The 12715-nt window shown below is 36.2% G+C and overlaps 1 protein-coding gene across 1 annotated transcript in view; it reads right to left on the reverse strand.

The window, feature by feature from the left end:
- LOC108364328 (protein serrate-like) overlaps positions 1-12715 on the reverse strand; it is a gene marked incomplete at its 3' end in the record, with an annotated part of 111557 nt that overhangs the window by 16205 nt on the left and 82637 nt on the right. The window lies entirely within an intron of this gene.

Below are 12715 nucleotides of genomic sequence, written 5' to 3' on the forward strand. Positions count from 1 at the left end.
GTTTTTATATAAAAGAAACCCTAGTCGGTAGTACTGGGTTAAATGAGGTTAAATTATTTTGTCAATTTGTTGTTTGCTTCAGCTACCTTTGCGTGTTTTCCTGACTATTTAGTGTAAAGTTTATTTTTATTTTTTGCTGTTTTTTTATTGTTTGAACAGCAACAGTAGCCAATTGCCAGTGACGTTAATTGGCATTTACATAGATTCTGGTTTTTTAGAGAATTCCTTTCAACAGAGTTGGCGACGCTCAATGTGAAGCTTACTTAAGTTTAGGAAAAGTATAGAAAATTCATTAAGGGGCATAGACAGTGGCTTCAGTAATACATTTGCATACATACCTATATACTAGGCCCGGCCGCAAGGGGGGGTTTGGGGTTTTCAACACCACTGTGGAGGGAAATATGCATACAAATTTGCCATTATTTAGTTTAAGATAATAATGGTAAAAAATATTTTAAGATCTCACATATTTAAGATCTCTTTACAGAGATAGTAGCCGAGAGATCTAGCTTTAATTCAAGCCAGGAAGGTTCTATCACCTTTAGTTTCTCTGCTAGAGCTACTAAAATATTGAAAAAAACCGCGATTTTTTCACACCTTGACTTCTTTTTTTCAAAATCTGGAGCTGATGGAAACTTTATGCTTACGAATTCGTAATCAACACAGAAAATTTATCAAAAATAGCTTTAACATTCGCCGTACCAAATTTTTTTTATATTTTTGTAGGGCTGTGTTAAACGTTAAAAAATTAGTCAAAATTCAGATTTCCGTCTTTTCTATAGAAATTGTTACTTATGTGGTCTATAATACCTTTCGCTCCCCTATTTAGTGTTTTGCAACGTGCACGTTCATTTGGTCATAGAAACGAGGTCTGCGAAAAATTTTTAAAATCGGATAACGGAAAGACATGCCTCAAAGACCCTAAAGTTCAGCGAATACATGCGATTTTTCACAAAGCTGCCAATATTTGCTTATAAGTCAGCGGGAAATTTAATATATTTTAATGGCACTTGATGGAGGTTTGTCCCCGGTGCCAAAAATAGCTACCGTATTTTAAACCTCTATATCTTTTAAAGTTGTTGAGTTTTTTTGGAAAAATGCCGTGAGGCCTTTTGAGAATTCAAGATGGTGTCTAAAATGTGGCATCTAAACTAGCCGTAAATTAGATTTCGCCTTACAAATTTTGTGCCACCGGAGAAACCAACCTACAACTTTGGCATTTGAATATGCTACGCATTTTTATCAGAAATTGTTGAAAAAGTGCGAAAGCCGTGACAATGCAAAATTTTTTCGCACTTTTTGCTAATTATTTAAAATAAAAAATGAGTTTTTTTAATGTTTGTATAAAAAAAAAATTGGGAAATTAAATTCTCTACAACCGTCTTTTTACGAAAAATGCAAAATAAACTTGCAAATCGCAAAAACACAAAAAAAAACTTAAAATCCAAGATGTGCCGGTATGAAGTTTAGGAGCGAGACTGTGGATCCATGATCTACATGTCAAATTGAGCTAAACTGCATCAAAAGTTCGCTACTAAATTTTTTTTCTGGTACCATTTTGATCTAAATTTACTTGGATAAAATTTAACTGCTGAATTCTTAGAAAATTGTAATTTGACGTGGAATAAACTAGAATAACTTTAAAAGTAGGGAAGGTTTAAAAATATGTTAACCATATTTGACATCGGGGCATTATCAAGTTCCATTAAAATATATTAAATGGCCCACGGAATTATAGGCAATTTTGACCACTTTGTGAAAAATTGCATGAAAATGCTGAACTTTGGGGCCTTTCCAAACAAAATTGAATGCACAATATATCATCTATATAATATACAAGTAAAGTTCGGACGAAACCAAACTTTATATACCCGGCGCAGGTATTGAATATCGTCGTTTCAACTTTCTCTAAACTACATTTGCATGATAAGCACGGGGTTTCCCGATTTCAAACATTTTCGATAATAATCTGATTTAGACTTAATGAAATAATTGAACCAAGTTTGGTAGAAATCTATAAAGTGGTTACCGAGATACACCGTGTAGCCATAAAGTGGGCGGTGCCACACCCAATTCCTAAAAGTCTATAGCAGTCTTATTTATTGTTAAGAGATTGTTGTAACTATTAACTTGGGGTAAATTAGCGTCCTCAGTTATTGAAATATCGGAGTTTTCGGATGTCTGAAATTTACCGTTATACGGGAAGTGGGTGTAATTTTAGTTCGATTTGAATAACTTTCATCGAATTTCTTTCTTGTGCTAAGATTATTGAGTGCACCGAGTTTAGTGGAAATTGATAAAGCGGTTACCGGGATGCACATTTGTAGTCATAAGTGGGCGGCGCCACGCCCATTATCCAAAAACTTATAATATTATAATTTCCTGCCAAGTTGTTATTGCAATCATCGATTTTGTAAATTACCGTTATATGAGAGGTGGGCGTGGTTATTGCCCGATTTCGAAGATTTTCAACAGATTTCTTAGCTAGGCCCTAGGCAAGGCGCACACCGAGTTTGGTACGGATTGGTGAAGCGGCTAATGAGATACAGCATTTTATCATACATAAGTGGGCGTGGTCGCACCCGTTTTCCAAAAATGTCTTATTAATACTATTTTCTACCAAAGTTTTGCTTCCCATACTAATTTTAAACAATTTGGATCCAATATTTACTGAAACATCGCAGTTTTTGCACTTTTCGAAAATACCGTTATATGGGAAATGGGCGTGGTTACAGTCCGATTTCGCCTATTTTCAATGACAACCTACCTCGGTTAAAGGGAAATCCACGTACCGAATTTCGTTTGGATATCTCAATTTTTACTCGAGTTGTCGTGTACACGGACGGACGGACAGACGGACTGACAAACATGGCTTAATCGACTTCTCTTTTCATTCTGATCATTATGTGTACATTTCGTTTTGGCTGTTACAAACAACCGTTATGTGAACGAAATTATAATACCCTTGGGCACATGTGCGCTCGGGTATAACAATGCTGAGAATGAAGATGAAAAATAAAATTTTCTCAAGTGTTTGAAAATTTTTATTACAGTGTGTGTTGGGACAAGTCGAAGCAACATGAGTTGGTTACTTCAACGGTTGCCGCTTGTGTAGTTTAAGTTTGATGGATTTCGCCGACCTAAACGGGTTAGATCGCCGAAACACCAGCCCTTGGTCGGGTAAAACCCGAGTCATTCCGGTACGTAGAATCGCATATAATATGGCGGAATTTCTTTGGGACTCTATATGTTTTAGTGGTCCAATATTGTGGGTTCAGATAAATGATTAACCCTTTACCACCCGACATACACACGTCTCACAGATTCCGTGAGCTTTATAACTCTAAGCTTCGCAATAACTTCTACCTTTTCTAGGCGTCCTAAGTACCGCGCAACGACTCTCAGTGTCGCGACTGCATTCAAAAGTAGTTAATTTCGATGGCGACTTTCACTCATCTGTTTAATGGATTAAATCTATTTTATCTGAAATTTACGTGTTAGGAAATATTTCGAGAGTGGATTGGCTGCAAAAATCTTGGCCAGGATATTTTTATATAATTATTTAAAAATTATTATTATTTTTTTAATTTTTCACCCATTTGTTTAATGAATAAATTACATACATATATACCAATCGAAAGCATGCATTACTAGCATTACCTACCTGTTCATACCTGGCCACCCGATAGGTAGGGCAGGAAAAAAATAGACAACCCAACGTGTTCACATTCTCTAGGCTTAATGCTTTAGGTTGCTTTAAGCCAGAACTCCATAGATCCGTTGTCATGCGCTTATGTGCATAAAAACGGAGCAACACCGTAGTGTCCGTTTACAAGCGTTTGACAGTTGTCATTTCGACAAGTTGATGCATCATACATACACACTTTAATACATATTTATTAAGAAAATTCTTACCAAGCCGAAAAAATTCTCTACCAAACGTGTAGTGTAATCACCTTAAAGTTGGTCGTCTACGCAAGCAAATGCATGAAAGTTGAGAAAATCTAACCTTGTGCGCATTCGAATTCATGCTCGAATTTTTGTCCGTTCTCTGCGTTTACGCGCGTACATATGGAGTTCATCCCATAAGAACATGTGTATAAATACAACTCAACTGTGAAACGCACGCATACGTATACGCACGCATACGTATACGCACGCATACGCTTGCCTATGGAGTTCCAGCTTCAGCGTGAAAACATTGACTGCATGATGGCGTTGCACTTGCAAAAACTGGCCAACCCCGTTGTCCTGATAGTCGAAATATAAACGCAACGAGCCTCCCAATTACTCGAGTCACCAGCAATAACTCCCCATAAACAGTTAANGAATCGCATATAATATGGCGGAATTTCTTTGGGACTCTATATGTTTTAGTCGTCCAATATTTTGGGTTAAGATAAATGATTAACCCTTTACCACCCGACATACACACGTCTCACAGATTCCGTGAGCTTTATAACTCTAAGCTTCGCAATAACTTCTACCTTTTCTAGACGTCCTAAGTACCGCGCAACGACACTCAGTGTAGCGACTGCGCTCAAAAGCGGCCATCGCCATAGAAATATAGTTAGCTTTCGTCAAAGAAAATATACAGATAATAAGTGACTTTTAGCTCCTTCCTAATCAACTTAAAGTTAGCTTATAGTTAGATCCATTTCCTGCAGGGTAGGTACAAAAAGAAAGTATAAGCACTACTAAACAATTTGTAGGAAAGTAGAAAATCAATGGAAGTTTGCAGAATTGCAGAGTGTGAGTACGAAAATATATGTATGTGTACTTATGTATACAGAAACACTCATAAACATTGTGAGCAAAATATGTATTTCTAATTCAAAGTAATTTTTGCGAATCTGCTTAAATCCCATTTACTTTGGATGCGCTACGTAGATCACTTTAAAAATTCGCATTCCACTTTTCTTGCCATCACAGCGACTTTGACCACCTCACAAGGCATGGCCATGGATACACTGTCTGTCTGTCGCATAGACTTTATATTCTGTCAGCGCCTTCACTTTGGCATCGCGATCCCGCTCTGCGTGGTAAGCCGCCAGTTTGACTGGATTTAAATGAGAGTTTCCTGGCATCCAGCTGTGCAGCGTTGTTGAAATTTAATTGCTTTGGCTGTGCATAATCTTCGTGTGTAATTCATCGTCAGCAAAGCATCTTGATCCGGTCAATGCAGCACGCATTATGATTAGCTGTTAAACAAAAGCAATAATAACAATAGCAACAAAAAGTTGCCATGAATGGTAACTAATATACATCGTTCGAAATAGCATTGCATTCCTTAAAGGAGCTTTATGTAAATCATTGTATGCCGACTACCTGGCTGACTGCAAGATTTGTCGCGCAGTTTTAAAACGTTTTCATGAAAACTAAACGACGGGCTACTCTGCAGATCACTAAACTCAAGCCGAACTATTTGAAAACGATTGATTTTCAGATATTATTTCCGTCCTTTTCTGTGTTTCGTGACTGACGCCCAGCTAATATTTTGCTATGTGACAGATAGTTTTATTAAAAGCTTTATAATAGTAGAAGTACACTCTAATTAACGCCATATACATATTTTGGTAGACAACTTTTGCCGCTTGGTAAGCATTTTCTTTATAAATATTTATAAAAGTGTGTATGTATGATGCATGAACTTGTCGAAGTGACAACTGTCAAACGCTTGTTAGCGCACACTATGGAGTTGCTCAGTTTATACGCACGTGAGCGCATGACAACGGATCTGGCATACGCACGCATACGCTTGATAATGGAGTTCCAGCTTTAGGTTGCTTTAAGCTTTAGGTTGCTTTAAGCGGGAACTCCATAGGCAAGCGTATGCGTGCATTTGACAGCTGAGCTAAAGCGCAAACAGTCAAAGGCGTAGCGTAGACGTAGGTTGGCGCAGACACGATCTACCTTATGGGATTCGCGTGTTAACGAAACTCACCATCGCATGGCGGTGACGTTGCCGTTGTCCTCCTACGTTTACGCTACGTCCTTGACTAACTGCGCTTTTATATACACATGTTCTTATGGGATGAACTCCATAAGTACGCGCGTAAATGCAGAGAACGGACAAAAACATGAATTCGCATACACTTGTCTATGGAGTTTCAGCTTAACGCACAGGAGTGGTTTGCACCAATCGGCAATTAAATTTTTTACGATTACGATCGTGTCATATGTAGTGAAGGCTATGTGCCACGCTAGGACAAGCCACAACCCGTTCGAAGTGCTTTAACTGCTTCCTCTACTGCGCACCCCGGCCGTGCTTCCGTGCTTGTGCCCAAGTTATTACTTACATACTAAAATGTGTGCAACTTATGCGAGCGCGGTCTGCGTAACTACTATCGTAGAGCCCACTCCTCTTATTTGGTAAGTGATATTTTGAAAGTGCAATAAATCAAGCGGTCTGTTGTTTTTGTTGCCTTTGTCATAGTTGAAATTTTGTGTGTTACACTTTTGCTGTTGTCGGTGACACATACGACATTTTATTCGTTTCTCTTTCGAGGTTCTATATACATATTTTTATAGTATAGTAGGTATCTTCGGGGAACAGTTTGGGTGATTTTTTTTGGGCCAGGCTCGACAATTTCACGTGATGAATCTTGCAAAAGCTTTCCTTTGATTTGATTGAACTTGCAAATGTTTGGAAAACGGCGAAGAGCAGTATAAATTAGTTTCCTGATATTTCTGAAGGGTTTTAAGCTGGCGTCTTTAGAGGTAGTTCGAAGTTATGAAAGCCAAGCCAAGCCATGCAGATTTGCAGCATATTTCAAGTATTGTTTAAATCCAAAAGTCTGTGTGCAGACATAAACCTTTAGTGGCAATATCGCAACGAACATCTCGCAATCGTCGGAAAGACTCAGGTCACGCTAAAGGCACTTCTTTCCCACGAAACAAAATTCTGGTTGCTTAGAATTCCGGGCCACAAAAGCATAGAAGAAAATAACGATGCAATTAAGCTTACTACAAAAGTCTGCGGCACGATATAGGAACTGAGCTCTCTTTCGCAATAAACGCCATAGAGAAGAGCTTATAAAAAATTACCGAACAGAAAACTGGTCTAGAACTTAACAACTGGACAGCGCGAAACAAAAAAGTAATAATGGAGGATACAAAAGCAGAGAATGCGAAAAAATATTTATTATCTAAGGTGCGGGTAGGGATAAGTGAAAAATTCATATTCTCTTTTCTCAAAGAAGAATCAATTTCCAGTTTATATGTCTCCTACAAATAATGTAACTAAAAGCAAATCATATTTGAGAAAAAGATATTTACTTGACGTAACTAAATTATTTTCTCAGTGTAAACATAAAATACTATTTAATCTTGGTCTGCTACTAGTAAGTACTTGAAGTAGAAGAGATAAATTAGCCCATAAAAACTTTTAGGAATGTGATAAGTATGACAGGCTGAGCCGATTTAGCCATACCCGTCTGTCTATATCGTCGCTACCATGTCAAACTATTGAATGTGAAAATCGGTACTTTTGAGGAGAGCAAACAACTGTTGTAAAAAGTATTGTTGTCATGAGGAAAAAGTGTGGGATNAATGAATTAGGCTACCAAATGCTTCCTCATCCACCGTATTCTCCAGATTTGGCCCCCTGTGACTTTTTCCTCTTTCCTAATCTTAAAAAATGGCTCGGCGGTAAAAAATTTAGCTCAAATGATGAAGTAATTGCAGCAACAAATGCTTATTTTGAAGGGTTGGAGAAAACCTATTATTCGGAAGGGATCAAAACATGGGAAAAACGTTTGCTTAAGTGTATCGAGCTAAAAGGAGATTATGTTGAAAAATAAATTGAATTTCGTTAAAAAAATCGTTTTATTCTATTCAAGGCCGGCTAGTTTTCATACGACCCTCGTATTAAGTAAGTTTAAGAAAAGAACTCCTTTTTGTTATATTTTCTGAAAACATCAACATTTCCAAGTGTATTTCCGGAAAGGCGGTTTGGAGTATTTTGATATAGTTGTACCTGTTTTTGAGAAAAGCCTCTCGCCAGGGGCAGGTGACCCAACAACCGTTATGTATAGACGGGCTTACTTATATAGCCGCGGAAATGTAGTGAACATATCTTCTTAGTTGTCTAATGGGTTGCTTCTCAAAGAAGATGCTGAAGCATAACAAGTTTTGCGCTTCCGATACAAGTACTTTTTGATGTGAAACTTCCTTAGCGGCGGTTGGTTGGTTGGGAGTAAATTGGCAAATTCAACGGAAATTGCACATGGAAATGGTGCAACAGAATGATGCAACGGAAATGGTTGGGCTGAAACAAGTGCTTCTTGAGTGTATGCACATGGTATGAATTTAACAAAAACTTGCTAATAAAAGGTTAATGAATATCACTTGGAAAAAGTCCAATACAAGAATGAAAGAAAAGGGGAGTACGTACATAGATAAAGAAAAGGATAAAGGCAAAGGAAAAAATAAAAAGAAAAACAAAGATGCATAAAGATAAAGGCAAAAATGAAGACCAAGGTAATTTTAAACACTTAACTTAAGTGAAGAGGAATACGTACATAGGTGAAGAAAAGTATAAACGCAAAAGTAATAAAAACAAAGATAAATATAAAGAAAAAGATGAGGATGAGGATACCGATAAAAGTAAAGATGAAGATACAGGAAGAGAGATGAAAATAAAGGTAATTATAGGGAAAAGGATATAGATGGATACGGGATTGTCGGGACCTATCGATAAAATAATCAATGTTTTTATCGCTTTTGTTATATAAATTTGTATCGATACTGTTATCGATTTCGCTATCGATATCTTCGGAACCTATCGATATAATAATCGAAATTTTTATCGATTTAGTAATCGATATTTTTATCGATTTTGTTATCGATTATTTATCGGTTTTGTTATTGATTTTCTAAACGAATTTGGTTAACGATTTGGTTATCGATATTTTTATCGATTTTGTGATCGTTGTTATCGATATTTTTATAGATTTTTTTTATCAATTTCGTAATCGATATTTTTAACGATTTTGTTATCGATACTGTTATTGGTTTTGTAATCGATATTGTTATAGATTTTATTATCGATATTTTTATCGAATGTGTTATCGATATTTTTATCGAATGTGTTATCGATATCTTTATCGATTTTTTTATCGATATTATTATCGATTGTTTAGCGATTTTGTAAATGATATTTTTATCGATTTTGTTATCGATGTTTTTATGGATTTTCTGAACGATTTTTGTTATCGATTTTATTATCGATATTTTTATCGATTTTGTTATCAATATTATTATTGGTTTTGTTGCCGATATTTTGTTGGATGTTACTATCGGTTTTGTTATCGATATAGTATAAAGATAATGAAAACAGAATAACATATACATACATTTATTTATTAGAACGAACAGGGGTAGAGGTAGGGATCTAGATAGAAAAAAGACAAAAAATATAGCCTTAAGCAAAAGCAGAGGTATGTATATTTGTATGTATATTGGTTATGAGACAAAATAGATATGTAACGTAGGTTTCACTTTTCCTGTGTAGCGCAGGCGCACTTACTTTTTTTCGATACCTACTTGGATCGCAGTAAAAAGTATCGAGTACAAAAATACTTGAGAAAAGTATGGAGTATTTACTTGGATTTACTTGTATCGGTTCATCCCTGGTTTAACAACAATATTTACTTTTATATTTCGGGACTCCATTCAACCCAAACCCTTTTACACAATTTGCACTCAGATATCTCGCCAGCTTAAGTAAGTAACCCGTGCTTACTTTCTTAACTAACTTCCCATTTATTAGCCAACCATCTAATAAACTTTTGCTCTTTTAAACGGTCTTCAAACAACTTCATTAGCAATTCATAGCAGTGATTCGCAAAATTGTGTTTACTAAATAATTAGTACTAAAAATAAAAGTATTTAGGTAATAATGCAGGACCTACTACGTACTCAAGTATTTTGGTTATCACTTAATACCGCATATTGTACTATTTACCTACTTTAAATAAATAAATATATTACCATGATAAAATACTCAATATAAAAGTATTTAGTTTCTCTTACCTACACAAGGGAAACAAAAATTCCGGAATTGCCCTTACCAAAGCTGTACGGGACTAGTCTGAACCTTTGCTACGAGGCGAAATATTTAGGTATTATCCTTGACTCCAAAATTACGTGGAGGCGCAACTTACAGGAAAGAGCAAAGAAGGGGCCTAGAAGCGTGCTATACCTGTAAAGGGCTTTCGGAAAAAACTGGGGGCTGTCACCACATATCATTCACGGTATTTGTTCCACAGTCATCCAACTGATTTTAACCTACGGAGCTCTGGTCTAGTGAAAATCACTGGATAGAAGCAGCATTCAGAGAATAACTGGAAGAGTGCAGAGACTCGCAAGCCGCGGTATATCAGACGCCGTAAAAATCCACCACAACAGGTGCTGCCCTTAGACTGAGGAAATCAAAATTGTGGAAGAAGACCAATTACGGGAACGTAGAGGTCTTGAATGTAATTAATAGCGGACGGCATAACGGAATCAAGGTCAATTTAGATGTTGAAACTGATTACTCAGGTAAGCTATATAAGAAGAATTATGAACACTCCAACCAGAAGATATATTTTTTATAAAAGCGGCCATCCTCTTTGCCAGTCATGAAAAAGTTCCTCACAAAAATATTTACAGTTTGAAAGCGACACAAAATTGAAGGTTCTTCCATTTTTGTGTCAACGCACCACAAAATCGGAGCGAAGCTCTCCCGAGTATGTAGCAAAATATGTATGCTAGAACCAATTTTCGTTTCCTCTTAAAAAGAGGTGGCAGCTATATATTTATATGAAAATGTTTAACATACGTGTTTATTAATTTTTTTTTAAGAGTAGTCCCCAGCCATTTTGTCAAACACTTCCAAGAGCCAGCTCCCCTTTTTTGCACCTCCCACAACTTGTTGAACGGATGTTGAGCATTTGAAAGTTCACAAACTCTCTCTGCCACCGAATAATCATTTACCAATCAACAAAACTGCGAGTCAGTGAAGCTCCAAAACAATCGAAACTCAAGTGTTTGCAACTTAAGTGTCATCGTGTAGTCAGTCAGTAAGTCAAGAAGAAACAAATTCTTCGAGTGAAGCCTTCAGGAAACCGGCAAAGCAGTAACTCAAAATAGGTACAAAACGACAAAAAAATTTAGGAGTATGGGCAACATTTACTGTGGTTTTGGAGTCCATCTTCTAAAAGAGGAGTGTAAATCATAAATGCATCTTTCCCCAGTTGCCACTTTGAGGGGAGTAACTACAATAATATTTAAACCACTTGCAAAAAGCAGTACAAGTACTTATAGTATTGTGCGTTTACATAGTTATATATGTAGTTGTTGTTGTTGTCGTCAACATGTCGGAGAAGCGAGAACGAAGTGAAGTGTTTTGCTGCTGAATGATTACCAGCAGCTCTTGGCCTTATTATCGCCTTGTTCGTGGTGAATGTTGTTACAATTTTTTTTTTGCTGCTGGCAATGTTTCCTCGTTTTGGACCTGCTGTAGGCATGCGGCTCGAAAGAAGAAAACATCATCATAAAACCACATACTCGAAACTTATGCACATACAAATATTGTTTCCAGCTAAAGTGAGTGAACATGAATTAAAATTAAGATCAAAATGAAAACACTTACTGACGAGTTGAGCGATAAATTTGCCTGAACAGTTAGTTATGATTTTGAATGGAAATAATTTTTTAAAATTCATAATAAGAGCAATGTACTGATTTGGGCTATAATTGAGGTGAAAGTGTGTAATCAACAAAAATTCGACAAGTATGTAAAATGGTGGTCAATGGGTTAATTGCTATAGTTCCGGTATTAAAGTTTGATATTTCTTGCATTTTTTAAATTTCAAGTGCAGTTTCTCGAAACTCAATTATTTTCCGCCATTATATAGTAAATTTGTATTTATGTAGGTATATGTATGTATGCACATTAGGCTGGTACAGAATTTTTTTTTATTATTTGAAGTCTCCTAAAGATAAACTAGGAGGCAAGAGCTCAATATTTTGAACTTTTTTNATGAATTAAAATTAAGATCAAAATGAAAACACTTACTGACGAGTTGAGCGATAAATTTGCCTGAACAGTTAGTTATGATTTTGAATGGAAATAATTTTTTAAAATTCATAATAAGAGCAATGTACTGATTTGGGCTATAATTGAGGTGAAAGTGTGTAATCAACAAAAATTCGACAAGTATGTAAAATGGTGGTCAATGGGTTAATTGCTATAGTTCCGGTATTAAAGTTTGATATTTCTTGCATTTTTTAAATTTCAAGTGCAGTTTCTCGAAACTCAATTATTTTCCGCCATTATATAGTAAATTTGTATTTATGTAGGTATATGGATGTGTGCACATTAGGCTGGTATAGAATTTGTTTTTATTATTTGAAGTCTCCTAAAGATAAACTAGGAGGGAAGAGCTCAATATTTTGAACTTTTTTTGAATCTCCCTAGAGGGCAGAAGAGGCGTGGCTCTTGTTTGTATCGGTAATTTCGATGTGGAAGAAAACGGGTACAGATAGAACCATCAAGAGAAATTCAAAATCAAATAAAGCAAAGCTATTAGGGTTGCCAGACGTACTGCTTTTGGGATAAACGTACTCCTTTCTATTTAAAAGTACTCCCTTGTACTCCAAAAAAAAATCTGGAAATGTACTCCTTTTTTAGGTTTGTAGTTCTTTTGTTCTCCTTTTTCCAGCTAAT

The sequence above is a fragment of the Rhagoletis zephyria genome, unplaced genomic scaffold (assembly GCF_001687245.7).
Source record: "Rhagoletis zephyria isolate East Lansing unplaced genomic scaffold, Rhagoletis_zephyria_1.1 Rzeph_scaffold_01530, whole genome shotgun sequence".
NCBI classification, from domain to species: Eukaryota; Metazoa; Arthropoda; class Insecta; order Diptera; family Tephritidae; genus Rhagoletis; species Rhagoletis zephyria.